Source organism: Vulpes vulpes, chromosome 13 (assembly GCF_048418805.1).
Source record: "Vulpes vulpes isolate BD-2025 chromosome 13, VulVul3, whole genome shotgun sequence".
Taxonomy (NCBI): Eukaryota; Metazoa; Chordata; class Mammalia; order Carnivora; family Canidae; genus Vulpes; species Vulpes vulpes.
Window position 1 is genome coordinate 157,071,663 of NC_132792.1, and position 18,546 is coordinate 157,090,208.

An 18,546-nucleotide genomic window follows, 5' to 3' on the forward strand; every position below is an offset into this window, starting at 1 on the left:
AATGAAAAAAAAAAAAAAGTAAACGGCGTAAAAGCGGTGGATGATAGAACTGCCCATCATCCTGGATAGAAAAGAGGTGACAAGTCATCTGGAGCGGAGAAGCACAGGTCAGGTGGTGTCCACGAGGCTTCTTTCCTGCCCCAGAGGCTCCAGTGCAACCTCCGAGGCCCCCACCTCTACAGTTCAGGGACCAGAGGTTAAGGTGTGTGGGGGAGGCTGCCAGGAAATGAGGCTGGAGGAGCAGGCTGGGGCCAGGCTAGGGAGATTAGCCTTCATCCTCCAGGCACCAGGAAGCCAACAGAGGTCTTTAAACAGGGAAGCCATGTGATCAGATTAGCCTTTCAGGATGATAACTCTTTATTGTGGAAAATGGACTGTGGGGGGAGAGACGTGTTAAGGGAACCAATTAGGAGACTGTTCTCTTATTGGACTTTCGTATACAATAACTATACGTTATTCTATAAAATATCTCCAAGGACCTCATGGCGCTGTAATTTTTGGTATTCATTTAATATTCAACACAGTTAAACTCCCTAAGCATTTTCCTTTACTCCTCATTAGTATATGTTTAAACGCTGTCCTAACAGAAAATAAAAATGCAATCTAACATGGACTTTAAGATATTCACAGGAATCACAAGTCTTTCAAAAGAATTAAAAGGATAAAAATATGCTTGTTCACTCTGCATATGTATACGAGAGCCTTAATTTTGAATTTAAAGCAGTTTCATTTGCAAATATTTGTTTGCTTTGTGTTGCATGCTACTAATTTGTTTATTTCCAACATAAGCTAATATCGTAGGTTTAGAAATTAACTAGACATTACACTGTACCGCATGAAACTGTACTACACTAGCCTCCTCCATTTATAACACTCTAAAATAAGTTTAAATATATGTGCGTATATATGGACACATCTTCAAGGTTTCCACTGAGCCTCAACAGCATAATATAAAATTACTCATAGAATTTGCTCAAGTTGCACTCTGGAAATTCACTCTTTTTAGAAGTTGTAAAGTATTCATAAAAGCTGAAAAAATGTGCAAAAATTTGCATTGATGGATGTTTTCTTATCCTCCATCAGGAAATGATGTACTTGAAACTCATTATAGATCTTCATAGAAACTCGACTGAACGTGCCTTGGGCTTTGTGCTCATCAGCACATACCGAGTTGCCTGCATAATTCATATCTCTTGTGTCACATTTAATGTATAACATGTATTTCCTGTTAATTATAAAAATAAAAACACATCATATATTCTAAGAGCATAATTACAAAAATGCTGCAAAAAGTTATGTTTGAAGTCTATTCTCAAATTTCTCTTTTAAACATATAAAGTGGAAGAGTTCTTTTTCTCTTGCTTTTTTTAAAGTCAGTTTAACAATGCTTCCTTTTTCCCTTCCACCTGACTCTACAGAATGATATAGAGGCTCCATAACATAGGAAACAGGAAATAATAGAGACAGAGGAGTTACCAACTCTATCATCTCGAAACATTTAGACAAATAAATAAAATGAACTCAGGACTTTCCAGGACAGAACCGAGATTGTTCTCTGGATATGAAGACCAAAGCAATTCAATGATTGGTGATTAATTATTTTTTTCTCTTTCAAAGACATGATTTTTTTTTTATATGTTTGTAGTTCATGGAAAAACAAAATTCCATAAAGGGACTGATCCTATTAGCCTCCAGCACTCAAAAATCTCTTAGATAACATCTCTCTTTATAAAAGGAAATATATCATGTAATTAAAATTTTAACTGCTTAATAATTATAATTTGGCTTGAGAGGACTGTTTAAAGTATCATGTAAGGTTCATAAATCTTCAACTGCATGTGAGGTTATAACCCCTATTGCAGTATAAGCTTTCACACCTACATCATATGCAAGCTCCAGCTGTATGAGGCAGCCACCACTCTTCAGTAACTAATTAAACTGGCATGGTATTAAAAATTAATTAACTACACAATTAATATTGCATACTTGTCATAGGTAGTTATTGTGCATCTTTTCCCTTGACTCACAGGAGAGAAACTTTTTGGCATTAAACTTTGGTTAATTGATTCAGTGCTGAAGAAATGGGCTGAATTGTTAGGCTGGCTGTCATCAATTATGAACTCTTCCATGTAGAAGCTAGAGGCCAATTTTGAGTTCCCTAAAGTAACTGTTTTGCCACCAAAACCTTATGCAAGAAAATGGTGTGACTCGTTTATTAATATATATGATTTTGTAAATGCATTCACTCATCGATTCATAATTTACCTACCAGTGCCATCAGAAACTAACATAACATGTTTCTAAAAATGACATAAACATTTATATTTGCAGGAGTCGCAAATAGGTTTTCTATGACCAATCATTTCCCATATCTTGGCACTAGTTGCCTAACCATATGCACAGAAGTTCAGAAAGTATTAATAATAATAGCTATTATGAATATAATAAGATTCCATAAAAAAAAGGGCTGGTGATCTGTGTGCCGAATATTTGTAAACCTTGAATAAACATCATAGACAGTGTTCCAGAAGTTTATACAAAGTTACAGTGGAGGTACCAAAAAGAGAATAATCCACTCACTGTTCTTATGGGGTCATTTAAAAAGTATCTCATGGTGAGTGGAGATGACCCAGAAAAACTCAAATAGAGATGACCGGTGACCAACGTAATATCTGAAATGAGAACTGAAGACAGAGTGCTGGCCTTCAGATAAAAATGTATGGGTCACCAGCTGAATTTTTTTAAATATGGAAACGTTTTTTAAGTGGACTATGCTGGAAAGACATCGCAGGCAAGCTTGAGCAAAAGCACATCCTTCTCAACTTTATAGTTCATCACAATAGAAGCACTGGATGTATTTCCTGGGTGGTGAGAGGCGAATAATAAACCATTAGAAACCTGACAGCCTAAAAGAAAACATTAGATTAGGATTTTATTCTTTATTAATTTGTATTTCTCAGAGATGAAATGTGCTACCAAACCTGCATATTTGCATATTCGTATTATATATTTACATAATTTATACTCCTAGTTGTTAAACAGATATGACACTCTATTACTTAGTAAACTATCTGAAGTAAATATTTTCTTTATTCAACTGTAACTGCTTTTTTGTGATCCTTGTAAATTTAATATGCATTTGAGGTAATAACTTCAATGTATCGCTTTTGTTAGATAATTAAAAATCTTGACTGACATTTTATTCAACATTTTCAAATATACTTACATAGTTATGGTTTTCTAACTAATGGAATTCTTGCATAGATGCGGGACAGGTAGACATGATCTTAGGTTTTGAGTAAATGTGTCGAGGCGTAGTTAAAGAAAAAGTTTAGGCTTTTTTATTGGACAAAGTTGGTTGCTAAGCCTGGGCAAATTGCTTAAAGTTCCATAATGTCTGCTTCTTGTCAACTGATGAAATAGGATCCAGTAAGGATGAGATGAGATAAAGCACATGCAGCTTGAAAATGCCAATAAATCATGACTGTACTCTTATTGGAACACATTACTATGGAACGGCGTGTATGTTCTACAAAGAAGCCAAGAATGTGTTGAAATCATGCAATTCCATTCCCAAATTTCAACGTAGCATGCATTAGGACATACAGCAACATGAAGTTCCCACTCTTAAGGAATTTCAATTGAGTGACGTAATAGATAAAAGATGTCAAAGCCATTTTGCATCAGAAAGCAACCACCATTTGCTTCGACCCTGGATGGACCTGGAGGGTATGATGCTGAGTGAAGTCAGTCAATCAGAGAAGGACTAACATTATATGGTCTCATTCATTTGGGGAATATAAAAAATAGTGAAAGGGAATAAAGGGGAAAGGAGAAAAAATGAGTGGGAAATATCAGGGAGGGAGACAGGACATGAGAGACTCCTAACTCTGGGAAACGAACTAGGGGTGGTGGAAGGGGAGGAGGGGGTGGGTGGGGGTGACTGGGTGACGGGCACTGAGGGGGGCACTTGACGGGATGAGCACTGGGTGCTAGTCTATATGTTGGCAAATTGAACACCAATAAAAAATGAATTTATAAAAAAATAATACATTAAAAATTAAAAAATAAATAAATAAAAAGGCTCACTTTTGAAATTTCATGAAAAAAAAAAAAGAAAGCAACCAGTGTACACGATATTATCCAACCAACATCTAGTCTATCTGCAGTTTACAGATGACGGCTTTTGTAAAGTAGGTACTAACAGAATCGAAGTTTTTAAGATTTCTTTGTAAAGAGCAACTCTTTCAAAACGATTTCAAAATTATGAAATTCGTTATTTGATTGGGTTAGTGAATTTTAAAGAACTCACAAGGTTTGTTTAAAAAAAATTAATTACCTCTTTGACTCAAACAGCTTTATATTTGTAAGTTATTTTCAAGCCCCCCGTCGAGACTATCAATTCCTTTAGTCAGGAGACTCACTCTCATTAGTCAAATGAGAGATGGATTGCAGTTAGGAAGATTCCAGTTTGTCCTCGGAATAGAACCACCCCCCTCTTTCCCCTTTTCCCCTTTTCCTCCTCCTTCCTACAAAGATTTATTTTCCTATTTGTTTCCTCTTTTCTATCGATCGATCACTAAAGGTCTGTTATTTCACATTCATTAAGATCGTGCTGGGCACAGAACACTGTGTAAGACGTGGAAGGACTTGGCTCAGTAGTTTCTGACTGAATTGGGGCTTGATTTTGCTTTTGTTCTGCTGCAGTGGGATCAAGAGATTTAGCTCACTCGCCACTTTTCTCTTACCTTTTCTTTTAGTCTTTTGGTTCATTTTCACAAATACTTTGAGTATTCTCTGTAGCAAGAATCGGGCAAATGGTAAGAGACAATAATTATAATGCAATGGGCTAAGAAAATTAATTATTTCCAACACAGGACGAGGGGGCACTCTGTAGCAAGAATCGGGCAAATGGTAAGAGACAATAATTATAATGCAATGGGCTAAGAAAATTAATTATTTCCAACACAGGACGAGGGGGCACATCATCTGGGGATGGGCTGAGGCGAAGACTTTGCGGAGGACGTGGTACTTCGTCAAAGTTTTACAAATGAGTAAAATCACCCAGAAGTGGGTATTGGGGGGGAGTTACGTGTGTGTACGTGTGTAAGAGACAGAGACAGACACGCAGGCAGACGACAACAGGCAGAGACAGAGAAGCCGGGATTGGGAGCAGAGTGGGCATTTCACAAAGAAATGCACGAGCAAAAATACACACAAAGGCACCAAACTGCGGGTTACTTTTGCCATTTGCTGCAAGTAAAACTGGGGAAGTGAGCAGCTACGAGTCAGATTGTGGAAAGCCTTGTAGGAAACATTGACGTGGGTGAGTCACATGTCATAGATATTTATACGGAGAGGAAAACGCCCAACCTCACCTCTAGAAGTTCAATGACAATTACAAGCAAAGGTTCAGGGAAAGATGCATCATATGTATTTTTTTTCTCTATTATATGTATTCCCTAGGTTTTTGTGTCTAATCTCACAGCTTTAAGTACCATCCGTATGCTCCCCGACTGCCAAATATTTATCTCTAGCCTCAACCACTGCCCTGAATTCCAAATTTGCATCCAGTTGCCCACTTTTATTCCCAAATTCCCAATTCAAGGTCTGTTGGAGACGTCAAGCTGCCGCTCAGTACAAACATCCCACCACCTCCTCCCAAGCTGTTCCTCCTGCATTGCTCTCTCCATCTCATCACATGAGCAACTTCTAGTTGCTCGGTCTGAAACGTTGCCTCTGGTGGCATTATCCATTCTGCAAGGATATTCTGCTAGCTTCTTCCTGGATGAGTCATCGGAAACCAACCACGTCAGGGGCGCCTCAGTGGCTCAGTCGGGTTCTCATGAGTCCTGGGATTGAGCCTCGTGTCGGGCTCTGCACTCAGTGGTGAATCTGCTTGAGATTCTCTCCTTTTGCCTCTACCCCCTCTGCTCTCTCTCCCGTTCTCTTAAATAAATAAATCTTAGAAAGAAAGAAGAAAGAAAGAAGAAAGAAAGAAAGAAAGTAAGAAAGAAAGAAAGAAAGAAGAAAAGAAAGAAAAAGAAAGAAAGAAAGAAAGAAAGAAAGAAAGAAAGAAAGAAAGAAAGACGAAACCACTTCCCACCTCCCAGAGCTGCCGACCTACTGCAATTGTCACCTCCCACCCAGATAACTCCAGCAGGCTCCCAACTGAACTCTTGGCTTCCAGGCTTGCCCTTCTAAAGAAGAGTCTTCACACAGCAGAGTGAAGCTTTCAGAGCAGAAGCCAGATCACAGGACTCCCTCCAGTGGCTCCCCACCCCACTTAGAGAAAAGACCCGAGCATCTACCATGACCTCCAGGCATTCTTGGATTGGCTCCTGCAACCCCTCTGACCTTATCTCCTCCTCTCTCTTCCCCACTGCGTACTTCACTTCAACCCCACTGACCTCCCTCCTGTTTCTCAGACATACCAAGCACCCTTCTGCCTCAGGATGTGTGCACTTGCTATTCCCTCTGCCTACAAGGTTCTTCCCATCGTTCTCTCTTCCTCACTTCTAATTCCTTTTCAAATCCCATCTTATCATGGCCCTCTTTCTTGGCCATTCTACATAGGAGAGCCAATAGCTCCCTACACATACACACAAACACACACACACACACCCCTGACTATTCCCCCACAACCTATTTTACTTTACTCCGTAGCCCTTACCAACATTTGCCCGTATATGTAAACATCTGTATCTATCCATATCTGTGTCTCTATCTATCGTTTATACTTGTCTACTGCCCTTTTCTCTCCACTAGAATAAAAATACCATGTGACTGGGCTTTGGGGCTGTTTTCTTTGTTGCTGAATCCCGAGCTCCTACAACAATACAACAGCCGATAAATGTTTATTAAATGGATGAATTTGTGGTTTCCTGCCTTGTTAATTTTCCCCATTCTCACTGGTGTGAGGTGGGATCTCATTGTGGTTTTGATGTGTATTTCCCTGATGGCAAGTGATGCGGAGCATTTTCTCATGTGCGTGTTGGCCATGTCTGTGTCTTCCTCTGTGAGATTTCTCTTCATGTCCTTTGCCCATTTTATGATTGGATTGTTTGTTTATTTGGTGTTGAGTTTAATAAGTTCTTTATAGATCTTGGAAACTAGCCCTTTATCTGATACGTCATTTGCAAATATCTTCTCCCATTCTGTAGGTTGTTGGAGAGGATGCGGAGAAAAGGGAACCCTCCTGCACTGTTGGTGCGAATGTGACCTGGTGCAGCCACTCTGGAAAACTGTGTGGAGGTTCCTCAAAGAGTTAAAAATAGACCTGCCCTACGACCCAGCAATTGCACTCCTGGGGATTTACCCCAAAGATACAGATGCAGTGAAATGCCGGGACACCTGCACCCCGATGTTTCTAGCAGCAGTGTCCACAATAGCCAAACTGTGGAAGGAGCCTCGGTGTCCATCGAAAGATGAATGGATCAAGAATCTGTGGTTTATGTATACAATGGAATATTACTCAGCCATTAGAAATGACAAATACCCACCATTTGCTTCAACATGGATGGAACTGGAGGGTATTACGCTGAGTGAAGTTAGTCAATTGGAGAAGGACAATCATTATATGTTTTCATTCATTTGGGGAATATAAATAATAGTGAAAGGGAATAGAAAGGAAGGGAGAAGAAATGGGTAGGAAATATCAGAAAGGGAGACAGAACTTAAAGACTCCTAACTCTGGGAAACGAACTAGGGGTGGTAGAAGGGGAGGAGGGTGGGGGGTGGGGGTGACTGGGTGACGGGCACTGAGGGGGGCACTTGACAGGATGAGCACTGGGTGTTATTCTGTATGTTGGCAAATTGAACACCAATAAAAAATAAGTTTATTATTAAATAAATAAATAAATAAATAAATAAATAAATAAATAAAATGGATGAATTTAAGGCTCCATCCCTCCTGGGGTGGGGTACTCTAGGTTCCTTCTGGCTCTCGCCTCCCAGTGTCCCACCCCTTCCATCCCCAAAACCAAGTCTCATTCAGTATTTATTCTACTTTGTATCCCAAGTACCCAGCACACTCTCTAGTACATCTGGCCACTCAAATGAGACAAAGGAGGGGCTTCACTGATCCCTGCGCACTTCTGAAATACAATAATCACTACTTCCACCAGAAATAACTCCTTTATCTTCTAAGCCCACTCCAGGTTCACAGCTCTCTCTCTTGTTTACCATTCTAATGCTGAGGATACACTGACCCAAGTCACCTCATGCAAGAAGATGAATCATAGGCCACCTGCCCCATGCCGCAGCCCAAAGTCCACCTTATCTTCCCGGTCACATAGGGTACCAGTCTCCAAAGGGGACCAGAGACAGATGTACTGTGAGGTTAATGAAGCTTACATAACAGGGCTCCTTAATGTCAAGGACAACATCTAACGTCCTGTGCTTAATTTTCTATTTATAATATTTGAATTTTTCCTCTTAAAGAAAGCTGCACTAAATCTTTAATCTTTTTTTAAGATTTTACTTATTCATGAGAGACACAGAGAGAGGCAGTAACATAGGCAGAGGGAGAAGGGAGAAGCAGGTTCCCTGTGGGGACCCTGATGTGGGACTCATCCCAGGACCCCAGGGTCATGCCCTGAGCTGAAGGCAGACGCTCAACCACTGTGTCACCCAGGTGTCCCTAAATCTTTAAACATCAAACACCACAAAACCTGGACAAGGTGGGAATTTTCCTAAAGCAAAACGGAACAAGAAAATGTAACTCGTCACTCTTTGAATATGCATGTATTGGGACCTTCTTGCCTCCCACCTCTTTAGCCACCCTTGTACACATCAACTTCATACTTCAATTCCACCTTGTTTGAAAATGCCCAACCTTGACATTTATGAGACCTAGACTGACATTGTCTCTTTTCTCTTCACTATACATAATAATTTCCAATCTTATTTTTTTCAGACCTGTTAAGCAAACATTTCTTAAAGTTTTGCTTCATAAAATTTGATGATAATTGTTATTGTATTTTCAGGATTCCCTGTGATGGACTTTTCTCATTCACTGAGTCATTGCAAGTTTCTTTCTATTGTTTTCTTTTCCTCCTCTTACATTTCTTTTTCTAATGTGTAGGCTTGACAGTCAACTTCTCTCCGTGGAACCTGTGATTTATTGAAGAGGCTACCATTTGTCAGCTTTATCGTTCTTTCTCTGGACTGCTATTCACTGTTATGTTTCCTTTCAAGACCTGACACAGCACTTGGCATTAGAGGCACAGGATGAATAAATGAAATGTAAATCTAAGGAAAATTACCTTTGAATGGCATATGGTGCTTGCTCCCGTCAGGAGTTCAAAGCTGCCTGTTCATTCATAAATTCACGATCCCCAAATCGTACTATTCATAGTCGCACCCATGACGGAAAGTTGTTATAAATTTAACATTTATAGAGTGAAGGCTAGGACCTGGATTGCCCCATGGACTTCAACTGGGGTCAAGCAACTCAGAGAATTCTCAATTTCTTTAAAAAAGATTTTTTGAAAGAAGAACTACAGATCTCCAGAGTAAAAGGCACTTAAATTTACAAGGTTAGACATTCAATCAGTCAAAGGGCTTCACAGAAATGGATCAAATGCCCTGACATCTAAAATGTGGGATTTCTGGTTGTCCCAGCATTTTATATCCCTATAAACTGTCTTTTAGAACATGATCTGTATTTTAACCAACTGATTTTTGTGGGATTTCAAGAGGGAAAGACAAGTTATTTCCACAACTTACAAATCAATACAAAGAACTTCACATAGAGCTAACCTCACATTAGAACTGAAAGATCTCATGTTTAATAGGCGCACAACACATTTCCCTGAGTTTTGAGTGTTGCATCCCCTATGTTCCCTATCTTCTCGTCAGTTTTCCAGGGTCTCCAATTTGCTCAGAAACAGCTGAAATAACACACACAAAAGAATGAGAGAGTTACTTCTCTCTGAACCTTCTCTCCAACTGACGATGGGGCTAATGTGAAGGGGTGAGATCTTCGCTAGAACACCCTAGATTTTGTTCTTCCATTTCTAACTTGAAAATCGTATCACTTAGAGTCTTGTGGGGATGATCAGTGCGGGGCAGACTGTGCCTGCAGAAACAGTTTATTTCATTTTTCTCTTTAATTATGTACTGTAATTGCTGAATATTAATCTCATCCTTTTTTAAACGATATATGGACAGAAAATCAAATATAGAACTTAGTATTAAGAGGAATATTCCCTTTTTAAATCTTTTCTACTGCTCCTTGTGGGTAAAATCAAGGGGAATTTCTCAATTTGGTTCTAATACTACCTGAATTCCTCTCTAACTCTTACTAATACTCCTTTTTAATAAAAAGAATAAACCTCAGGCTCAAAGCCCTGAGCATGTCACATTAAACTAGTTAAATTTCAATGGCGTGTGTTACTCTATTGACTGTAATATCTTCTACTTAAGGAAAACAATATTGGTTTTCCATTTATGGGAGTGATTTAAAGTTTCCTTTTCATTAAAATCCATGCAAACTTTAAAAGTCAGTTTAAAATAATATTAAATAAGTAATAGGTAATAGATATAGGGCAAAAATACTGAATATTGTATGGGAATGACTAAAATTTAGGAAACAAAAGAATGAGAAAATGGCATTATTTTATCAAGTCCTGTATTAAAATATTCTTTACTTGGAATGGGGAGGATTTTTGGCTCCTCAAATTTTCCTGACAACTTGCACTTTTTTGTTTTCATGTTAGCATACCTTTTTTTTTTTCATGTTAGTTAGTCTTTTTTGAGGTAGAGCAGAAGTATTACCCATATAACTATCAAATGGAAGGTGCTTTGGTTGTGGTTGATAAGGAGGCAGAGGGCAGCCCAGGTGGCTCAGCGGTTTAGCGCTGCCTTCAGCCCAGGGCATGATCCTGGAGACCCGGAATCAAGTCCCATGTCGGGCTCCCTGCATGGAGCCTGCTTCTCCCTCTGCCTGTGGTCTCTCTCTCTCTCTCTCTCTCTCTCATAAATAAATAAATAAATAAATAAATAAATATCTTTTAAAAATATATTTTTAAAAAAAGGATAAGGAGGCAGAGTATACTGGGTAGCCACGGTTCTAGGGAGCAGAGGTAACGGAAGAGCCAAAAGGGTGAGAACCTCACATCTTGTTCTCCAGGACCTGGTGCTGAGCCACCTAAGAGTGAAGAGATGATAGGCAGTTTGGGAATAGGTATCCCAAAGTAGACACCTAGAGGTCAGTATGCCCTTAGCAGCAGGAAGACTTGAAAATAAAAAGATGCCCCTTTCCTTAGCGGAGAGAAAAGAATAGCGGCATCAAGGCAACTTCTGATTCACTGCCTTGCTCTCAACTATTCATCTCTTAACTCTCACTCCTCTTTGACCCCCCTATACTCTAATAATTCCCTCCCTGACAGCCTTCCTTGCCTACGTGGACCAAGAAATCCAGTTGTTAAACCTCCCCTCTAAATTCCAGGATGCCCTCCTAAAACATATAGGTGATTGGTAATCATCCCCCTTTGTTGCCTATGTGCTTGCTCATCTCTTTTCTCACCAGCATCCTATACACAGTATCCACCCTACAGAGCGCCCCCAACCCCTGCCCTGCAAAATCATCACAGAGTCCATCTGGTAGAGGGGGCGGGGTGGGGGGATGTCAATACAAATTCAGCCAGGCTACGACTCTGACAATAAAATGCAGATTGATGGTCTTTTAGACAAAGTGAAGCTGGTCGGTTTGCCGCAGGTCTAAAGTTTAGAGATGGAGAACAGAGTTTAGACAGCAGGGAGAGAATTTTAACCGAGTTGGAAGACTCACTGAGACATCGAAACATCAGTTAGTCTTTTTCTTATCAGGAATTGTTTTTAGAGTAAAATCCAACCATCTGGGGGTTGTTTCAATGAGCTTTGCACTCCGACACCTAAAAAAAATAAATCGGTTACTAATTAGAAGTGTTAGTTGAACACTCTTTAAAAATTCCTTCCAAAATTAATGAGGATGTATAGTGCACAAAGATGCACAGAGGGAGACAAGCAGCACCAGGAGACATCTGAACATCGTACATACGTGCAGCTGGTAAACAAGTTCACGACACGCATAAAAATGTCGATGGGGGTTATAACTTGTGAGAGCACCTCAGAGGGGCTCTACACTTCTGAGCAAAATCTTTAAAACTTGCCACAGACTTTCAGGTCTATTGTGATATTAAAGCAACTCACTATGCCTGCATAAACAGTTCGTTTCATTTTCTCTTTAATTATACATTGTGATTGCTGAATATTAATCTCACCCTTTTAACGTCTATTTTTGTCTGGCACTCAGAGTTTTCATAAATTCTTCAAATTTGAAGCAGAGTCATCCAATAACATGCCACTAGTCCGACTACCTCTGGGTTGTTCACAGTCCATATGAATAGGAGGCACAATGGCAACAAGGGGACCTTGAACTCATTAAGTGTTTTATGAGTGATTCCCATTTCCAGAAAAAGTATAAATTTGTTTTCCAGATCCACTCTCTCTCTACATGTCTGTGATGAAAGAGGCAGGCGTTCTTTTATCTTACCGAGAGCTTCATTTTAGTGAAATATAGAAAACAGAAGACAATTTGTAACAATGAATTTATGCTTCCAATATTAAATCACATTATAAAGTAAATTCCTGCACTAATCAGAAACCATGCAAAATGAATGCAGCTATGAAGATCACAACACTACTGCATGCTAATTCACTCCCAACCACAGGGTATCTAAACATGCCATGAAGCAATTTTTTTTCTGTGCATTTATTAACTGCTAATAATTTACTTTTTCACTGAGAATATATGAACATTTCATTCTGGTGAGTTCAGCTATCGTGTAGGTCCTGAGGTTTACCTTCCTCTTCTCCTCCATTGCCACATATAGGAGTGTCCATGGACCCAGTACCAAGCAGTAATGCAAGAAAGGCTTCCGGGTGGGTGCAAGGGAGTTCTCTAACAGAGCACACGATCAAGAGGAAGGGGTATAGAGTATAGCAGAGTCAGACAGCTAAGAGCAACAGAAGGAATGGCTGAAAGCTTTTTTGAGTCTAAACTGTATGTCAGAGAAGAGGAAAGCTCATCTACGCCTTAGAATATGCAGACCACTTTCCAAATGCTTGGTTAAGTTCTTCGCAGTCTTTAAGGATTTGCAGACATAGTACTTTCATTACTAATAAATGGTTTGTATAATTAAAATAGTTTTTTAAAAGCCTTTGAATTTCAAAGCACAGAGAATTATCCTCTGCATGATCCCAAATCAGAGCATTCAGAGAATAAGGCTGCATGTCAGGGCATAGATCATGTGCTTTATGATTGACTTAATCCATCTTCATATTTCCCTCTTCTACTTACTCCCAAACTGTATTGATCTTCTCTTTCCCAAAGCAAGTTACCCAGGTCCAGATCAGGCCTGTGTCTGCCAGTAACAGTTTCTCTAGGAGACAGTTCTATTTAAAATGTTTCATAGTCTTCCAGTTATTTGTTCATTGTTAGGGATGGTGGGAGAGACTACAATAGACAGGCAGCCTCAGCTGGCTTCTGGAAGTAAGGCTAGATCTGGTATTATTAAAAAGGATAGATGGTATATTCTATGCCCTATGGAAAATAGTTTGATAATACATCTTGACCCAGAACTTATTAAAAAATCCATTACCTTTTTAATTCAAGTTCATAATGCCCTTTAGAATTTCAATTTAGGCATTTCTTACCAAAATAATAGGTAGCTTTATTTCTGAACATGGGAAATGGAGTCTCTCATATTGACAACTCTCTAACACGAGGGTTATTCATTTACTATTGACAAATCCGTGTTCTTACTCTCCACAAAAAAAAAGGGGTGGGGCACATCTTTTCCTTAGGAGTAGACCTTAGATCAACTTTGCCATTTCCTTGTGTTAATCTTACAGCGGTGCACGGGTTCTATTTATTGGGCTGTTAATCTTTGCCTAACAGGACCTGGCTCAACCCCAAAGACTGCTCATAAATCTACACCCCGAGGACAGTTTACTTTCAAAACAACTGTACACAAATATTGAGGAAGGATAGTGTTGTGCATGTACCCTGGACGGGTATCATTTCATCTGCATTATCAGAGATGGTGAGTAGCTGTGGGAGACCCAGTGGCCGCCTCTCGCTGTGCATCAGAAGCAGTGACCAGGAACCAGACACCTGCTCCCCTCTTCAGGACACACTTACAAGACAAACACGTGCTCCATTAAAAATAACACCGCTCTGCTCTGACATGTTTTCTTCCTCTGCGCCTGGTTTTAAAACGTGCCCGTATTTGCGATGTTGGGCATGTTAAGCTATCGTGTTACGGCTCTACAGTAAGCTCCCTGGAAGGCCTACTGGTAGGCTGGCACCTGGGTGCAACCACTCAGTGCTGCTCTGGCCTCCTAAGTGCAGGCTTTCCTCACCCATTATATTCCTGAGTCTTTCAGGTTCCTTCTTTGGTAACGGACTCCCCTTGCTCATAGCTGTGGCTAAAAGCAATTGAAGGCAATGCCAAGCCTTCCCTCTGTCCCGCACTATCTACCATCTGGGGGCCAGCTACTGAAGGCCTTCCAGAGTGGGTTGCCAGCCTTCTTTTAAAATAATATGCTAGCAGAAAATTGTTTGTCTGACTGCTGGGCGTTTTCATAATTGTTCTAACTGAACCAAGGAACTAGTAGTGTATCTGGTCAAGAGACGCGGAATGACTACACAGGCTTTTGCTTCTTATTTCACGCTACTGTGGGCCACAAATTCAACAAATGTATGTAGTCAGCCAACACATGATTAGGATTTTTGGCACAGCCTGAAACTCTTCAAGGGGCTTCGATCCTTCACAAGCTTATTGCTATTAAAAAGAAAGCATCGAAACAGCAGGTACAGGTCTTAGGAGATTCTAGAAAACGTGTAAATTATTTAAATGAGTGTAGCAAAAAATAAAAATAAAAAATAAATGAGTGTAGCAGTCTGGGGGGGCGGGAATTGGGAAAATTATATTTTATAAATACAATATTAAACTCTTTTTCATTTCTGGGGTTTTTAAGAATGGTCAGTTGTCTTTCTTTGTGGTTTAGCACCAGCCTTTCCCAGGGGGGTAACAGTAAAGAATATTTCCCCACAATTTCCATTTAGCATGAGTGCCCTAGGGGCAAGATCAATGTCTTTTTGGGAGGGAGGGAGTGCTTCAGACAGTTAGCACTTAGGGATACATTAGCTCATCTCAAAGGTTCATCATTAAAATGGTCAGAAAAAAAGAGAAAGTACCCCTTTGCCTTAATTTTTTTCTTCATCAGTGTTCTCCTAATGTTGCACTATTACTACTGCTATTTCTTAAAGAGTGTGGTTTTCAACAAGTTTTTAGCCTTTTCCATTATCTTTCCTTACAAATGTCCTTTTATTGTTGTTGAAGTGCAATCACTTACTTCCCTTCTAAGAAAAAGGAATTTAAGAAAATTAATGGAGTTATGTTTTTCCACTGTTTTTTAAATATTTTATTTAAATTCAATTTGCCAACATATAGTATAACACCCAGTGCTCATCTCATCATGTGTTGTTTTGCCACCATTAACTCAGAGAATAAGATAGTGAGAAATTTCCCAATAACTCTCTAGAGAAAGTCAAAAATAGCTAAGGTGCACTGAAAGTAAATCTAGCTAAACTTAAAGGAGGCTTAAAGAATGGAAAACAGCATGGGGAGGAGGAAAACAGCAAGGACAGGGCAACCAGAGGTGGACAGATGGCACGGCATGCTAGAGAGACTGGGAGAGGTTCTCAGGCATCAGAAGACATTTTTTATTAAACAAATATGCAAGACTAGCCAAACAGTTTAGAGGATAAAGAACATTCAGCTTCAAATTTCTGCGGCCCTGGAATTTAATATGTGTGCTATCAGATTTAGGAAACTAATAAAAAGGCAATTGACCAGCATTAAGTACAATGCTATAAATTGCTTTAAAACTGAATCCTTAGTTCAGCTAAAATAGTCTAGCATCAACATGAACAATTTAATTGGCAACATGGTAAATGCTGTGAAAGTCAGAAATACTCGTGCATATCGACAAGGAATACTTGGAAAGGAGAACGTAATTTGAAGACATTTCTTTAATGTATCTTCACAAAGCATTCAGCAATACCAGATCTCACAAACCCGATCAAAACATTTCAGTCTAGGGGATCCCTAGGTGGCTCAGCAGTTGGGCACCTGCCTTCGGTCCAGGGCGTGATCCTGGGGTCCCAAGATCAAGTCCCACATCGGGCTCCCTGCATGGAGCCTGCTTCTCCCTCTGCCTGTGTCTCTACCTCTCACTGTGTGTGAGTCTCTCATGAATAAATAAATAAAATCTAAAACAGAACAAAACAAAACACACACATTTCAGTCTAACCAATGATTTGAGTCATGGTACTGACGGCACTATTGTAGGGTCTCCTGCAGCCATGTCTCAGACTCAGGGGCCCCAACATCTCTGCACATGAGGATTGAGGACAATGGTATAGATGAGTCACGTGCCAGGTGGCTGAGAGGAAGTAGCCACAGCTAACTCTTTTATAACATTACTGTGAACCAGGGGCTCTTCTCAGCACTTCATATACCTATAAGCTCACCCCGCCGACCTAACGGCTCCATAAGATATATTTTTTTTTTATTATCCTTATTTTCCCAAAAAGGAGATGAGCCTACTATAGATTAGGAGGCTTACCATGTTCACACAACCAGTGAGCACCAGAGCTGGGATGCAAACCCAGGTAAGGCTGGCTTCTGGGTGTGTGGTCTTTCCTGCTAGACCATATCGCTTTTGACATCTGTCATAATCCTTTCCTATAGCAATATATCTCTGGAAGCTAAAGAGTGAGGAAGACCTCTTCACGAAGATGGCGCCAAAGGCAAAGAAGGAAGCCCTCCCAAAGCCGAAGCCAAAGCAAAGGCTTTGAAAGCTAAGAAAGCGGTGCTGAAAGGTGTGCACCATCACAAAAAAATGAAGATCTACACGTCACCTACATTCCGACGACCCAAGACCCTGCATCTCCAAAGGCAGCCAAAATATCCTTGAAAGAGCACCCCCAGGAGAAACAAGCTTGATCACTATGGCATCATCAAGTTCCCCCTGACTACTGAGTCAGCCAAGAAGAAAATAGAAGACAACAGCACACTTGTGTTCATTGTGGATGTCAAGGCCAATAAGCACCAGATCAAACAGGCTGTGAAGAAGCTCTATGATACTGATGTGGCCAAGGTCAACACCTTGATCGGGCCTGATGGAGACAAGAAAGCGTATGTTCGACTGGCTCCTGACTATGATGCTTTGGATGATGCCAACAAAATTGGAATCATCTAAACTGAGTCCAGCCGGTGATAAATCTAAAGATAAATTAACCATAAAAAAAAAAAAGAGTGAGGAAGATAGGGGCACCTGGGTGGCTTGGTCAGTTGAGCATCCGTCTTGGCTCGGGTCATGATCCTAGGGTCCTGGGATGGAGCCCCAACATAGGGCTCCCTGCTCAATGGGGAGTCTGCTTCCCGTCTCGCTCTGCCCCTACTCTTTCTCTCTCTCTCTCTCTCTCAAACACATAAATAAAATCTTTATTTAAAAAAAAGAGTAAGGAAGATAATTTTTCTTTGTCCTACTGACTTGTCCTCAATGCTACTCTTTATTGAAATTAATAATTAAATGGTTTACTTCACTGACAAATACTCACTAGTACACATTAATGAGAAGTCTTATCACTAGCACTTTTTTCACCAAAATAAATGTTAAATGCTGTGTGAAATGTATGTAAGGTAAGTTAATCCATAGAGCAAATGTATATAATGAGCTAAAGCAAATAAAGTGACATTTTATCCATTTGTTTGGGTCAATTACAGTTCTGTATGATTTACCAAAATTATGGGAGAAATGGAAGATGGAATAGAAAAGCAATTTTGCCTTTATACTGATAAAACATTATGTTTTCCTCTTTCTTCTAATCAAATCTGAGGTTATGTATCAAGCCCTTACCCTACTTTATAATCCATGTATTTATTGTTCCTCAAAACCATTCTAATGTACAGCTAACAAGTAACTTTTATCACAGAGGCTGAATGTTGAGACCCAAATTTCCAAGAAGGAAAGGACCATCTGGAATAAATAATGTTGCCACCATATTACCATCATGGCAACAGCAATAAAAACCAATATTAGTAACATCAATAAATGTAAGTTTTCATTACTATTTGTCAAGGATTATGTAGGTATCATTTCATGTAACCCTCATAACCATATTACTAGATACTATTATCCTTCCCATATTTTACATGAAGGATTTTATTCAAAATCACACAGATAATAAATGGCAGAGGTAGATTTAGAGCTGGGAAATTTTCCTGGAGAGTACAGGCACTGAGTACCAAACTCTATTGGGTAGTGAATGGTGTGGGCTTTGACAGTGACTGACCTGTGTTGGGATTTGGCTGTAGCATTTACTAACTGGTAACCTCAGATAAATCTGAGTCTTCACTTTCTAATCTACAAAATGAGGACAGTAATAGCTACATTGCAGTGTTGTTATGAGGATTAAATTAAATGATG

The 18,546-nt window shown here is 39.8% G+C and overlaps 1 pseudogene; it reads left to right on the forward strand.

Moving 5' to 3' along the window:
• Positions 1-16,852: 16,852 nt before the first annotated feature.
• LOC112934510 (large ribosomal subunit protein uL23 pseudogene) lies at positions 16,853-17,316 on the forward strand (annotated as a pseudogene).
• Positions 17,317-18,546: the final 1,230 nt, after the last annotated feature.